The sequence below is a fragment of the Rhipicephalus microplus genome, chromosome 3 (genome assembly GCF_043290135.1).
Source record: "Rhipicephalus microplus isolate Deutch F79 chromosome 3, USDA_Rmic, whole genome shotgun sequence".
NCBI classification, from domain to species: domain Eukaryota; kingdom Metazoa; phylum Arthropoda; class Arachnida; order Ixodida; family Ixodidae; genus Rhipicephalus; species Rhipicephalus microplus.
Genome location: NC_134702.1, coordinates 212,558,343 through 212,575,048, shown reverse-complemented (window position 1 = coordinate 212,575,048; position 16,706 = coordinate 212,558,343). Strand labels below are relative to the sequence as shown.

The window sequence follows — 16,706 nt, the reverse complement described above, 5'->3', positions numbered from 1 at the left end:
AATTTGGACCCGCTGGGGTTCTTTCACGTGCATCCAAATCTGAGCCCACGGCCCTACAACATTTCCTGAAAACCGTCGATGTTGGCGACACTTGTTTGTGTATGTGAAGGTAAAAAGGGCTTAGCAATACATAAATCTCAGTCCTAATTGTGACGGAGCGATATAAAACACCTGCTAACAAACGCTTTATACTAGTCGGCAACGTAGACAATATGAAACTTAGCACCGAGCTCTGCCGTCGACTCATGTCACTCTATGACACCCCATCTACAATAATGGGGCAACGCTCATGTAGCTCATGTGAGAAACAAAGAGGTTTAACAATCGTGCATATAACGTACATATTAGAATCACAATGGTGCACACAATCCCTTTATACTAGTCAGCGACATCGACGTAGACATTATGGAGATGAATACCTAGCGTCGCCCACAGAAAATGAACCTTAGCAGAGGACGATGACGAGACGCCAAACACTAGATGATTGCGTTTGTTTCTGCTTGCATCTAACAAAAATGCCTTTAGAATTATGTACTTTGGGCCCTGCCAGTATTGAGATCCGTCTTTATGTTTGTACAAGTTATCAGAAGGAGACATAATGAATAACTGTCACAGGTGTGCCGAGAGTCTTCTCTGGTGCGTGAAAATGGTGCAGAGCCACTACAAACGTTGCGATTTTCGGGTACAATCAGCGTTAAGGTCCTTATAGCGCAAAAAAGCAGCATCATCTTAGAAGACATGATTACAGCCTGGATTTTAGGCACTGGCAAATTGAGGTCTAGGCATCAGAAATAGACAGACAGGACACAGTTATAGGTACCGAATGTTGTACATGTAGGCGCAATAGGTTTATGAAAATGCAAATATGTGGTGAAAGACGTGCGTGACGTTTATGCACGACGTTACAGAAAATACAAATGTTATAGTTTATGATGACACATAGGTGTCAACAGACCATGGCATAGCCATGCTATTGTGATTTTTCCCTGATAGTTTGCAGAACAGGGTCGCTCCTTTTCATTGATTGATATTTGATTGGTTGATATGTGGGTTTTAACGTCCCAAAATAACCATAAGATTATGAGAGATGTTGTAGTGGAGGGCTCCGGAAATTTCTACCACCTGGGGTTCTTTAACGTGCACTCAAATCTGAGCACACGGGCCTACATTTCCGCCTTCATCGGAAATGAACCCGCCACAGCCGGGATTTGAACCCGCGACCTGCTCCTTTTCATGTCCAGCATGGTAAGCTGAGTGTCGACGTCAAATAAAGTCGCTCAGGGGCCTTTTTAATTTTTGACATGACTGAGAAAAGTAGTACAGGAGAAAATAGCCAGAAAGCCCAAAGAAAAGAAAGGTATTTTGTCTTATTAACTGGTGCTAATCGAACACGGTAGATTTTTTGTGTGTGAACACCTCAATAGGGTTTCTCACCCGATTTGAGCATTTCGAGCTGACAAATGTGATGCATGCACAACGCGCTCACAATCACGTCTGCCAAAACTTGCAACACCACGTGCCCCTGAAGGAGGTGAAACGTCGCACTGAACGCCACTTGCCCTTTATCTCACGGGCGCATGTCCTAACATGGAGAACGTGACGTGCAACAATGATTGGTCATGCATACGTCACAGAAGAGTACAGGACACTGCATACATTATACGAGGCGACAAATGTAGCTTGTGCAATCTGTTCCTTGAATAGAAGGAAGTTGATATTTAAGAGGATTATTAGAACATAAACATGGAATCCTTGCACTTTTTTTCAATTCAAGTCGGGCGAGACAAGAGACTAAGCTGTGTCCATTTCGTTTATGTTCTCGCCGTTCTCGCGTCATGCCAGCGCCATCCCTGACAAGGCTTAACGTGTTTTTCGTGCATTATCTCTTGAAGTAGTTCCAGTGTTGTGGTGTGTATATCGCGGCAAGGATGCACGATGTATACCAGCCTCTCCAAACGTGCGCGTACAGAGGGATTAATCCCACAGAAAGAGGCAGTACACTACAGCGAACGCCAAAACGACACAACTCCGCTTGTATGCAGGACCTATCTTGGGCAAGTCATCAGAATGTAACTTTGCGTGCGCATGACGTGGTCATGCATCTGCATCTCGAGATCTTCCCGCTTCGACCTGCTGCATTACCAAAATGGGCAGGTAAGGAATCGGGCTTGCGAAGACTATACGGGGCGAGTGGCAGACGTTTCAAGCTCAGCTCCACGAATCATAATTATGCGTTGCGAATCATGATTGCGAATATTGTTGCGTTGCAGATCATGATTATGTGTTGTGAACTAATGAAAACTTGTTTTACAAAGGTCGTCATTATGCATGATTTCCAATGTCTAACTAAAACTTAACATTTAACCTTGTGATCGAAGCTTATTGAATATTGCGAACAAAAGAAAAGCCACGTAAATGTTTTTTAACCTACACATTACTTTCCCTTAACTGCACTCCATGACACTCTACGTGAAGTAATCTGTTGCGGCGCGTGTCTCGTAATGCTGTGGAAACTCACAGGGGCGCACCATCAGCGTTTCATGCATAGACACAGACACAGCTTAGTGTTTCACATTTGTTTGTTCCTTTTATCCTGGTGCAACCCACCATGGGGGATCGGCCATAAAATGAACGGTGTCTTGTTAGTTAAAAGCAAATATTCATAATTTCGAAATGTTAAGTTTCTATTGAATATGCTTGATTGTGATAAATTTTGTTAACGATAAACTTAGCATTCTATTTTTCTTGTCTCCCGAAGAAAATCGCAAACGGCTTCGCAAACGCTCCTGTGGCTAAAACCCAGCATGGTAGCCCCAAAGCAAAGAAGAACCGGAAGGGATAAATTTAATCTCAATCTTCGAAGCGGTTCGTCTAGAAGTCTTTTACTCTGATCGATGAATAACCTGCACATTAGAAAGAAATGATCAGGAGATTCACACTCATTGCAAAGGAGGCGTAAAGGTGACTGTACCAGACCAGACCTGTGTATGTAAAAATTCAATGGGGGGACTCGCATCGTATTTTGGTAACTGCGATCTCGGTTCTTCTAGAGGAACACTGTCGATTCTTCCAAGAATATTTGAGGTGAGGAAACTCAGAAACTGACAACAAAGACTTTGCGAAGTTGTCCGATACGGCAAACTTTTCAGAACGCGCCGCATTTACAAACTCTAACGTCGGCAAAATAGACATTAGTGGACCATTACATGATAAAAGTGCGAGTGCATTCACTTGTTCATTTAGAGGTATTATTTGTGCCTAGGTACCCATACCAAGCGAATAATACGTATAGGTATTCGAATGAGGGAATAAAACATTTCTAAAATTGAAAATTTTGATGCAGTTAAAGAGGAACAGACGGATAGGCTGTCTGTCAGAATTACTGCTAGTGACAATTATTGGTGGAGTTTCCGTAAAGGTAATATAATGACTAGTAATTCCACATGATCACTAGAAGCAAAGTCCGGTAATCGATTTGAAAAAAGACCAATCTAAATATAATGATGCAATTCTCACCCCTGCCTTTTCTTCACAAACTGAAGCGTCAGTTGCTATCACTCCAGCCGTTTCCCGTTTGACGTGCACGTAAAAAGGCGGAATTTTTCACCAATTCAAAAATGCGAAGAGTACAAAAAAAAAGAAATACGAATAACTTACTGGTGTCAGCTGCGTCTTGTCTGAAATTGCTCGACGTATAAAAAAAGGAGGAACATTTATATTTCACGCTGAAAATACGGGCTCTACTTTAGAAATACCATCAATGGCGGTAGGATACACGTGATTTGGCTCCGTAGCTTTCCCTTCAGTGCCAAGAAAAATTGGCTGATCCCACGTACAGTGGGAACCGATTATATGCGAAGCATGAATCGATATGTCACATTAAAACCAGCACAACGTTAAGAGTTGGAGTTAAACGATGCCATACACGACTTCCGTGTCATGATTATCATGTTTGTATGTGTCATTTACCTTCGTCATCTATTGACGTCACGTGATACCAAATTTAGTATATGTGGAGCTAGCAAAACGGTATTGAGCACGCTATAAGCGTGGTAAGTTGCCATGTTCTAACATGACACGCGTGTCAGGAAGAACGTGTTTGCACAAGTCATATTTTCTCATCCATTGACGCCACGTAACACAGAATTTGGTATATGTGAAGCTAGCAAAACGCCCGTGAGTGCATCATGAAGGGCTGATGTAGCGTTGACACGCGCGCACGCTGGGCACATCGACGCTACGCTAACGAATTGCGAGCACCTTATAGTCCGATGCCACACGCGACCAGCGTCCGTCGGAGCGGCCCGAGAGCAACCGGAGTGAAATGCAACGTACTGCATTTTGTGCCGATGTGTTACCCAGACAACACTGCGTCTCCCTGTTTTCGTGACGGAGAACGCCGGGAGCGCTGAAATGCGCATGCGTCAAAGCGAGACACCGCGGCAGGTGCCTGCCAGTATATGGCAGGACTGGCGTTTGGCATGGCAACGCCAGCGTGACGCGATGAAATGAACGCTGGTGAGCACGCACACTGGTTCACGTCAAAATGTATTGCCGCCTTGACGGTGGCATCTAGCCATGTTCTCACATGACACGCATTTCATGATTATCATGTTTGCACCAGTCATGATTATCATGTTTGCACCTTTGTCATCCATTGACGTTACGTAATCCCAAATTTGGTATAAGTGAAGCAAGCGGAACGACCACCAGCGCATCACAAGCGTTGCATGTAATTATGCTGTTACATGACGCATCTCATGATTATCATATTCGCACCAGTCAAATACTTTCGTCATCAATTCACGTACCACAATACCAAATTTGGTATATGTGACGCTAGCGAAATGGCCGCGAGTGCATCATGAGCTTGGCATGATGTCATGTTGTTACATGACACAGAGCTGATGAATTGAATGTCAGGGTCTGTCGCTTGCGTTCGCCATGCAATCATGTTATAGCATACTATTTTTGCAATATGTCACGTGAAGGAAATCAGACGCAAGAGCAGCACCGTCATGAAATGTAAATCATGACATTCATGACATAAGAGTCATTTTTCTCATGTTACGAGTAGTCAAATGTGTTCTTCGTACAGTCATGTTATGTCATACCAAGTTTGGAATCAATACCGTTACCGAAACAACCAGAAGGAGGCGGCTAGACAGACAGACAGACAGACAGACAGACAGACAGACAGACAGACAGACAGACAGACAGACAGACAGACAGACAGACAGACAGACAGACACGTTCAAAGTCACCGAAGTTCGCTTAGAAATGCTTCGCATTTTATGTTGTTGTCGAGCATAGGGGTGATGCATGAAGAACGCGCCAAGTGTTGTCAGGGCTGACGTCGGCCCAACACAATAACGCCGAAAACAAGAACACAAACGAAACACTAGACTAGAAAAAAATTAAAAAATACAAGCACAGATTTTGTTTTAGGGGCGTCCCTAGGTGTGGTTTGGTCCCTGCTCCATCTGTATGTAATACATATGCACCCACCCTATAGTTTATGAATTGCTCCCTACATGGTGTGTGTGTGTGTGTATACGTCCTTAGAAAAGTATGATGATGAATGGTGCGAATCGTCTGTAAATCGGTCCATCCATCCGTTCGTCTGTGCTTGCGTGCTTCCACTGGTCCGTCCGTTCGTGCTTCCGTTGGTCCGCCCGTCCGTGCTTCCGTCCATCATTCTGTCCGTCTGACCATCTGTCCCTCCGTTTATCCGTCCATTCATAAATTCGCGATTTCGCCCGTCTGTCCATCCGTGCTTTTGTCCATTCATCCGATCTTTCGTCCTTCTGACTATTGTCTGTCTGGCCGTCCATCTGTCGTTTGTGAAAGTCGCTCTGTCTGTCTGTCTGTCTGTGTCTGTCTGTGTCTGTCTGTCTGTGTCTGTCTGTCTGTGTCTGTCTGTCTGTGTCTGTCTGTGTCTGTCTGTCTGTCTGTGTCTGTCTGTCTGTGTCTGTCTGTGTCTGTCTGTGTCTGTCTGTCTGTCTGTCTGTCTGTCTGTCTGTCTGTCTGTGTCTGTCTGTCTGTGTCTGTGTCTGTCTGTCTGTCTGTGTCTGTCTGTCTGTCTGTGTCTGTCTGTGTCTGTCTGTCTGTCTGTTCATCTCCCAGTGTGCCTGTCAGTCCATCCATCTGTCAACTTTGTGCGGCAACATGAACGATACGAAAAGAATTAACGCCACTAATTGATATCTCCGAGGACACTAGAGAACAGTTATGCAGGCTCCTTAAAGGACCTATACACACAATGTATTCACCAATTCATAAAAAGGAGTTGGCTACATACTACTACTACTAGAGAGCAGGGAACAATCATATTATTGTCATTAGATGGCGTTAGAGTTTCCGTATAGTTGATGAATAAAGAGGGCAGATTGCGCTGTTATAATAAGAAATTCACAGCCTATCCACAGAGTGAATGATGAGTGGGGCGAAGCGTCCGTCACTTCTTCCGATGGATGCTCTAGTGTGTGGGATGGAAACAAACGGGTGGACGGGTGGGTGGGCAGAGAGACAGAAAGACGGGCAGACGAACGTTTCGCCCCATATGTTATCACTCACTCACTCATCCTATATATACGCTGTGACATCGTATGTTTAATTGCGATAGCAACTTTATGGACACTATTGGCTGAATTTCGCCGCCGGCGTCGCCGTCATTTACCGTATATATATATATATATATATATATATATATATATATATATATATATATATATATATATATATAATGAGATCTAACAGACAGTAACGCCAAGGATTGTATAAGGGAAGTTATTAGAACCAATTATATGTAAATAAGAAGAAAGAAAAGTGGGTGAAGAAATAACCAGTCATGAGCAGGAACGGCTGGTTATTTTTTCACCCACTTTTCTTTCTACTTATTTACATATACTTGGTTCTAATAACTTCCCCTATACAATCCTAGGCCTTACTGTCTGTTAGATCTCATTAATAAGTGTCAAAACACGGAAAAACGAGCCCTTAGGTAAACACTTCTTTCCCTTATATATATATATATATATATATATATATATATATATATATATATATATATATAATGGAGAACGCAAGAAAGAAACATAAACCAGAAAAAGACTCTGGCACGCGGAATCGAACGCCTGGCCTCTGAATTATGAGTGCTAAGATTTAGCCACTGAGCCACAAAGGAACTCCATCAACGTTCAAATGGCAAACTGTTGACATCCACCACTTACCGCAGCGATGGGAAGCTAAGGGGGGAGGACTATCCTGTTTGCAGCATTACGACCGAGATTATCGCCCCATCGTCCCAACACCGCAGCAAGCTCTTTAATCTCCCCCGCGTACTTTGCTCTGCGGAGAGGTTGCATGTTGGACAATCACGCGTGTGCTTGATTATCTCACGGTGGCGACAATCGTAGGCTTCATGCTTTCAGCAACGATTATGTGGTAGTTACCGGGCGCACAAAGTTCACTGCACTCGTTGCACATTCTCTGTTTACGACTAGGGTGCATTGTTTAGATAATCGCGTTCTTCTGTACCTGTGAGTACGTGTGGTGCGTCATTTGTGGGTGAGAAACACATTTGCTTGCCATTCTTCGCGCGACCTTCCAGTTTGTTTCTATCACGTTCATTGCTTCGCCTTTGCGGCAAAGCTGGAACGTTTCCAATATTTCTATGAGCTTTCATCTATACCAATAGGATTGCAGATATTACGCATGCTATTTTAAAATTTTCGCAGTATCACGTACAACTGTGACGAACGCAGCCAGCCACCTTCCTTGTTGTACGTCACCACTTCTACATCAGTTAGGACATGCGCCCGTGAGATGCAGACGAGGCGGCGTTCACTCTGACATTTCAACTCTCCCCGAGGCACGTACCAATGCAAATCTTAGGAGATGTGATTGTGAGCGCGCAGTGTATCCATTAAACTTTACAGCTCAAATGCTAAAACCTGGTGAGGGGCCCCTCAAGGTGTTCACACACGAGAAATCGATTCCAAGTGATTGGACCCAGTTAATACGAGCCTGAAAGACCATCTAGCCTTTTAGCAGTCGGGCTATGTGCTCTTGTGCTGCCTTTCGCAACCATGCCGTAACCAAAAAGACCCATGCTTATGTTGCGTTCAACATCCCGAAACCACCATAAGATTATGAGACACGCCGTAGTGGAGGGCTCCGGAAATTTCGACCACCTGGTGTTCTTTAACGTGCACTCAAATCTGAGCACACAGTCTTAGAGCATTTTCGCCTCCATCAAAAATGAAGCCCCCACAGCCAGGATTCAGTCCTACCACCTGCAGGGGCAGTTACCGAGCACCTTACCCAATAGACTACTGTGGTGGGGCAGAGAAAAAAACACAAGGCCTGCACAGAAGGTGCAGCGCAGTCACAGCCAAAACTTCATGAGTGGCCTTTCAGAGCTTTTTATAAACACTCATCGGGGAACTGCTACAACCACACTTGCTTGATATCCACTGTGGCATTAGTAATAAAAATGTATAGTAGACCGCTATTGGCTAAGCTATTTTTCGTCATTCTTATGAGAAGTGTGGTATCCGCTAAACACGAGCAGGCCCGTGTAAAAAAATTTTGTGCCAATTGTTCATGCAGTGGCTGACGACGACGAAGAATTGTGCCTGAAGTGGGTATGCGCCACAGGTATTAGGTTATCAAGAACAAACTTTTGTAGTTGGTTGGAGCATTGGACGACCCAGTCGTTACGCTACTCGAATTGTGCGACGACTAGTTGTTTTTTCGCTGTTTTAAACCTCTTTATAAGTCATGATAGCACTATGTTTTCCCGTCATCAAGCTTAAGCTAAGTTTACCAACAAGTTTCAAGTGCTCTCTGCTCTCTGCTGGAAACAGCGTATCGGCCAATTCCCGAGGATCATCGATTCGGTTTCATGATGAAGCCTCGAGCTCTAAAGTCGTCCTGCCACGTCTACCAACAGGTAACAATGTTTGGGTTTCATTTGCATTCATGCAGACCTTAGTGGTAGGCCGTATCGTGCCCCAGACTTCCGTGACGCGCTGCTTGAAGTGGTGACCACATAATACATCATAGCACCTGGCAAGTATCAAATGAGACATGTATGGATGGTTACGTGTGCTAGCAGCATGGCGAAACTAACACTTGTCACTTGAGGTGAGCTCCACGGGCTTACGTTCATGGTGCTAGGTCTAGAGACCAAAAATATTAGGCTGAAACTTCTTTGGCTTCCACTTCATCTTGAATCGACGTGTTGAAGAGGCGTCCCAAGCTTACGGTTTGGTGAAGTTTGTTGAGAGAGAGCGGCATGGAAGTGTGGAGGATTGGAACAATGGATGACAACAAACAGGGACATTGCCTTGGAGCTCAATGACACCATCACTGTGAGCTCAATACCGCCTCTCATATCTATCTACGGTCACCAATGCTTCGTACGTATTCTCGGTAGGCCTCTACTGTGCCTTTGTTGCAAGCGAGTGGGCATGTCCCTCGACAGTACAAAACGCCGAGGTGCTTGCAGTGCCATCGATTTGGTCATTCATCCGATGCCTGCGGGTCTACTTATGCCAACGAACTACATTTTGGCCAAGGCACTGAAGAGCCGCATCTGAATAACCTTATGGATGCCACTGAATAGTGTGTGTGACAGGAGAAGCAGCGGGAGCAGCAGAAGGTGGCTCAAAGGAAGCTGAGCACATGTTCATGAAGACCACCCTCAGTACGCAAAATAACATTGCTGAAGACCCCAGTGAACGCCTAAATGAATGCAATGATGCAGAAGAACACCACCTGCAAGACTTTAAAGACAAGGCTCCTGACAACGAGGATCTAGAAGCAATAGACAGCAGCAAGACAAGGAAGTGTCAGGCACCGGTCACCAATGAAGCAACAGCGAGTGCGCCATACACGACAAAGCAAGTGTTTTCATGGGGTGAACGTGTCGCCTCCTCCATTGATTCATATGCAACGAATCGTTATGATGCATGTGAAACTTTACTGCAGAAATTGATGAATGACCACACTTCATCTACGCTTTATTAGATGTGGGAGCACATGCGCCTTCCTTAGCGATGATTACTCAGTTTCAGGGCATCAATCATTCTCGGCTCGACCAAGTGCATCTATTAATTTTTTACATGTTTTTACGGCTCATTTCTTGGTCACTGTTTTATTGGGTCCTGAAAATTATTGTAAGGTCCCTCTAAACTGGGACTAATGGAAACTTAAGTTACAGTTGTTCCGCGAAGAATGTTTTGTAAGTGTAGTAAAAGAATTGGTACAAGAGGTAACACAGTGTTGACAGCTGGCTATCTTCGTTCAGTGGAAAAGGTTCAAAGAAAGAGTGAAGTATCAGGCAATTAGTATTTCATGTGGAATAGCTTGAAGAAAAAAAAAGCTGAAAAATGGTATCTTTATAATTTACTTATAAAGTCCGAGTTTCTGAAAGTCGCTGCCGGGATCGTTCGTAGATTAGATAAATGTGAATTAAGCAATGATACAAAAACATATAGATATACAGGGGAGCAATTATTCGTTCCCGTGTTACACAATTCACTGAAGAGGAAACCACGAAAAATCCTTTGGGGATGAAAAGAGATATGCACACTCTAAAGAAATACTGCAAATTGAGTCACGGGGTTCTTTTTGACAGAGACATGCGAAATAGGAACCACATTTGAAGAATATTACAAAAGTTTGTTTGGTGCGACGGAGCTTCAGGAGAATTTCGAGAAAGAAGCTGACCACTACATTGCCCATGTGCCTGAATTACAAGATGATGATAGACTCACTCTGGATGAACCCATAATCAAGGAAGAACTTATATTTGCAATAACAACGTTGTAGAAGAACAAAACTCCTGGTCAAGATGACCTTAGTGGTGAATTTTACATAGCATTTCAGAGAATGTTGATACCTTTCCTTGGGCAATTTTTAAAGAGGCATATGAACGTGGTGAACTTCCTGCTTTCTAGCAGGGCTGTACAACATCGATGCCGAAAAGCACTGATGCTGAAGCATTAAAGAGTTAACAAATATAAGTCTTTATAGTTATGTAACGTTCACTACAAAATATTTGCGAAATTGCTGACACATCGGCTACAGACAGTAATTGTAAATGTGTAGGAGACCACCAAACATATGAAGTTTGAGGTCACTCTATACAGACAAACGCTCATATTGCACGATCAGTTCTTAAGTGTATTGATAGTAGCATGGACCTAGTAGCCCTCCTTCAAATAGACCTTGCAAAAAATTTGATAAGGTATATCATGCTTTTTTGTTCCGCCTCCTAAGACACCTGCTGTTGGGTGATGCACTGTGCAATGGTATTTCAGTCTTTTATAAAAAACGCACAACCAGGCTAATTGTAAATAGCAAAATTTCCGATATCATAGAGGGAAATTCATGTGTACGTCAGGGATGTCAGCTCTCGTCTTTGCTTTTTGCGATTTATCTGGAACCATTATGTTTAAGTATGCTTCTAAAGTCAAGCTTAAGAGGCTACCAATATATAGCTAAGGAAGTTGAAGTTCTAGTTCATGCTGATGACAATGCCTCCTTTTGCGTTGATAAACCCAGCGTTTAAAAGCAGTCAACACTACTTTACGTTTCTGTAAAGCCACTGGCGCCAACGTAAATTGATTGATTGATTTGTGGGGTTTAACGTGCAAAAACCACCATACAATTATGAGACGCCGTATTGGAGGGCTACGAAAATTTCGACTACCTGGGGTTCTTTAACGTGCAGCCAAATCTGAGCACACGGGCCTACAGTATTTCCGCCTCCATCGGAAATGCAGCCGCCGCAGGCGCCAACGTAAATTTTGAAAAAATTAGAGTGTTCTGGCTAGACATGTGGGCCCAAACTATTTCGGTCTCCTCAGACATCCTTTGGAATGCGACCTCTATGAGATACCTTGGTGTGCCTCTCGGTAGCTACCATAACAGTGGCCCACACTGGACCGTTGCGATAACGATGTTCCACCGAAAGGTGGCAACATGGCACGGATGAGAGCGTTTCATTTTTGCGAGATTGAAAGCGTGCAATATATTCCTTGTGTTAACGCTTATTTATATTCTGCAGGTGCTGCACTTCTCTCATGTGCACATTCATATCTTTCATAGACAATTTGCCTGCTTTATTTGGAGCTCTTCCCGGGAACCCAATAGAAGAGGCCAGCTTTTTCTTCCGCTCTAAAAGGGTGGTCTCAGCTGGGTGCTTCTGTTTATGCGACAGCTCGTGTTACGATTTTTTTTACCTCAAGGATGTGTGCCATTCCTTTCTTTTAGCATTTCTTCGAAACCGTCTATGATACCACTTTACTCTTAATCATGTCACAACAGGCGTTGCTAAGGAATTGCTGGTGTGGATTTTCCTTGAAAAATTGTTGACACAGCCAGTTTGGGAAAGCCCGATTTAGTTTTGAGTATTTGTATACTATTGACAGAACAAAGTTAACCGCCCCACTTGTGAACGACTTTTTCCCTGAACCCATTTATCAAATGCCATATAGGTTTTTGTCTGATCACGATGTATTAAGTCGTCTACGTAGAATGTGGATATATCATCGAAAGCATTTTCCTTCATTCTGCATACTTCCACTCTGCCAGTGAAATCGTGGCTGAATCAAAAGTCATTACAGTTGCTCTGGACAGTAAATTATGTACCCTGAAAACAACCTGAGACAATAGAGCATTGTTTCATTTATTGTCGCAAAACATTTTATTTTTGAGACATACTAAAAAGAACAATCAGAAAAGAACTTCCAATCACAGCTTATGGTATTAGGTTCCTTCTTTTCAAAAAGAGCCTGACTGAATACTACCTATGACGTGTTTATGTTGTTGGGACTGTACTCACTATGAAAAAGTGGCATGATTGATAGACACGCCGAGCGACCACGGTAGATGAGAGCCGTCTTCCGAGAACCAGTCACTCAATTGCGCAGTGTTGTTAAAACTTCTGACACCGTTCCGGAGTGGCTTCCCCTTCTGGATGCTTCTGTGTTTTCTTGACTTCTCATGAAATATTTTGTGCCTAGTTCACCATTACTGGTGAGAATTTTATGAATTAAAAAAGGGTACTGGCGTGGCTCCATGGTAGAATACTGAGCAGGCACCCAGCGGACCCCATTTCACTCCCCACTGTGTCACCCGTAGTATGTGTTTTATAAGTTGGTGTGATGTGGTTACGGACACCGGTGGCGGTGGCGGTGGCGGTGGCGGACAACTACTGCACCGCACCTGATCCGAGTTTTGCGATCATAACAGCTTTCGCTGTATAAAAGACCCAAGAGCATGTTGATTCAACGCTGCACACTTAGCTCACTATGGTGGACAGTCTAAAAGAAATACGTTGCTCGGTAAACCGTGCGGAAAAAAGAGGCAATCGCATAGCTATGTCATTGTACAGGGACGCCTTTGTGTCATCGTAACTTATATCAATTTGTTTTTGTTTTCCTGTCACTGACACAGATGACTGATTGATTGCTTTATAGGGTTTAATGTGCCACAACCACCATATGATTATGAGAGACGCCGTTGCGGATGGCTCCGGGAATTTCTATTGCCTGGTGTTATTTAACGGGCACTCAAATCTGGAAACACGGGCCTAAAACATTTCCGCCTCCATCGAAAATGCAGCCGCCACAGCCGAGATTCGATCCTGTGACCTGCGGGTCAGCAGTCGAGTACCTTAGCCACTAGACCACCACGGCGGTGCGACACAGATGACGCACGTCTTTTAAAAAATAAACTTTCGCAAAAATTTGTTGTGCCCACATTTAAGATTTTGGTTACCTCAAAGTGTTCTTGGCCCCTTAAACTCAAGTTTCCAGTGCTTCAGAATTTTCTCTCTGCAAAATTTATTAAAAAAATAAGCGGCAATATTCGCGGCAATAAAACTTAGGTGACAAGTAATGAGATTAGCACGAATGCTTCGTCATTGCATGCCCCTGAGTCCAAGGGCTGCGAGGCAGGTTCGATCATTATTGTGACCACCACAGCCTGAATCTCTGTGCAGATATTGTGCTTCAGATCACCTTGGAATATGGAGTGAAAACTATGTTCATTCATCGAAAATGCGAGCAGTGAACGAAGTTTGAGAAGGGCATTACGACTGATCAATGTGGCAGGTTCTAATGGAAGTTACTGTCGGTAGGTTAATAAAATATGCTTTGTTCTTAGAGCATCTTACTCGTTGTACTGAACGAGTACGTGAAGAAGCGTAAATGGATTACCACATCATTCACAGAAAGGTTGGTCGCCGCTTGACAACAGATATGAATGTGTGCTGTGTGTGTGTCTTTTCTGTATCCTAATAAGTGCTATACTTGTGGTTTGCGTTACCTGGACACTGGTGGCCATTTTTTTGTTTCGGTTTGCTAACATATAACTTATTTTGCGTTTGGTAGCCCACTGGCACTGCCAACCCGCCTTGAGCTCCCATTGAAAGAAAGGCTTTAGGTAAAGTGCACCGACAGCTATTTATGTATTAGTGGCAGTGTTGTATAGGGTGGAAGCAGCTAAATTGGTCCACCAATATGTTCCTACTGATCCCGTGGTTTCCCGGCACCCAGCACACTACAACATGCTGCTTGAGAGCGTATATTGTGCATAAAAGAGAGGAAAACGACGAAAAGAGAGGATTTTTTAGTTTTTTTAGGGTTTTCAAAGTTTTTCGGCATTGAGCAAGTCTGTGTAGATAACTGCACATTGTAGTTGATAATATTTCTTATGCTCAATCGCCACAGGTATCACTCGAGCTTTTACGGTGAAGATGCTTTTTGAGAATGCTCAATATCGGAATTCGAAAAGGATGGGCCAACAGCTGCAAAGGACACACCATTTTGAGATTTCGAAGCATCTGTAAAGACTTTAAGACAAGGGTACTTGTGTTGGAGTTCGAGGAAGTGCATGTGGGTACATGCAGCAGGTGCGTATTTAGAAACTTCAAGAAATATACATCGCAGTATATTCCCTGCCACGGCTGCAGATATGTTGCGGGAGCCATGAAACACTGTTCTAGAAGTGGCACGCCTGTTTCCTGAGCGATGCCCCACACATAGAGTGCTTAGTTAGTGTAACATGCTGGGTTGGTATTTCTTCGTTGTCGAGTCGAATGACGATTCCTTTTATGTCAACGACATTTCAGATGCGGAGGAGCTGAGTAACCACCCTTACTACCTATGTGCAACTGCTGGCCTGAGCACTGCCAGAATGCACTCACGCGTTCTTGCCTGTGCAAGGGGCCGGTTAAGACGCTGTGGCCTCTCCTCCTTACACTCCCTCAGCAGTCGTGCGATGGAATCGGGGAACAAGACTCTGCAGACACGCTGAACCAACGCGTTGTGTACTAGTAAGAGCACGCTGACATGGGCTAGCGTGGTAGCGCCTGCGTAAGTGACTGCGTAACGACCCTTGCCTCAATCCCTCGGACTCCCACAGCAATAACGTGATGGCGTCGGGGAACGATATTCTGCAGACGCGCGATGAACCCACATGCTCCCAAGGGGCGTGGCGATGAACAAACGTGACGTTCTCCAGCAAGAGTACGAGACGAGTAAAAAAACAGAAGCTACAGTGAATTCATGGTGTGCTCCGCTTACAAAGACTGTGGACAGATGCTGGTGATGAACGGACCTTTCAGTCGACCCATGCACTGCTTCGCATGCTGGAATTCTTCGATTTAGTGGGATATGATGTTATTTTAAGGGCGAAGAATCTAAAGCAGTGAGTCTGTACATGCTTGTCTCTTTTGATATATCGCCGCCTAGTTCTACGACTCAATCATTAGGTGCGGACGCACGAACGAATGGACAGACAGGCAGACGGATGGACCGAAGCTTTACGGTTTAACGATAAAACCACCCGAAGCTCCGCCCCACTCGTCATAATTCACTCCGTGGATATGCTGTGATTTTATGGGCTTTCCATCCTTCTAAAAGTTCTTGTTCTGACAATTCAAGCAGGACTGTTTCCGAGACGACTCAGAGTGAGGCGTTCCTTGATCGTTGAGGTGAATGACACATGGGAACTTTACCAAATGTTGCAATACTGCCAAGTTTGTCAAAGTGGTGATTTTCAGGTAGCTCAAGCAGAAGGTCACCGCTAGGCAATTAGTAACCTTGTCATCATCATCATCATCACCATCACCAGCCTGACTACGTCCACTGCAGGACAAAGGCCTCTCCCATGTTCCGCCAGTTAATCCGGTCATGTGCTTGCTGCTGCCAATTCATACCCGCAAACTTCTTAATCTCATCTGCCCACCTAACCTTCTGTCTCCCCCTAAACCGCTTGCCTTCTATGGGAATCCAGTTAGCTACCCTTAACGACCAGCGGTTATCCTGTCTACGCGCTACATGCCCAGCCCACGTCCATTTCTTCTTATTGATTTCAGCTATGATATCCTAAACCCCCGTTTGTTCTCAAATCCACTCTGCTCTCTTCTTTTCTCTTAAGGTTACACCTACCATTTTTCTTTCTATTGCTCGCTGCGTCGTCCTCAATTTAAGCTGAACCCTCTTTGTAAGTCTCCAGGTTTCTGCTCCGTAGCTAAGTACCGGCATGATACAGCTGTTATATACCTTCCTCTTCAGGGATAGTGGCAATCTACCTGTCATAATATGAGAGTGCTTGCCAAAGCCGCACTACCCCATTCTTATTCTTCTAGTTACTTCAATCTCGTGGTTCGGCTCCACGGTTATTAC

General features: G+C 44.2%; 1 protein-coding gene across 1 annotated transcript in view; it reads right to left on the bottom strand.

Moving 5' to 3' along the window:
- The window catches only part of LOC142803126 (cytochrome P450 2J6-like), a 99,129-nt gene that overhangs the window by 58,520 nt on the left and 23,903 nt on the right, over positions 1 to 16,706 (bottom strand). The window lies entirely within an intron of this gene.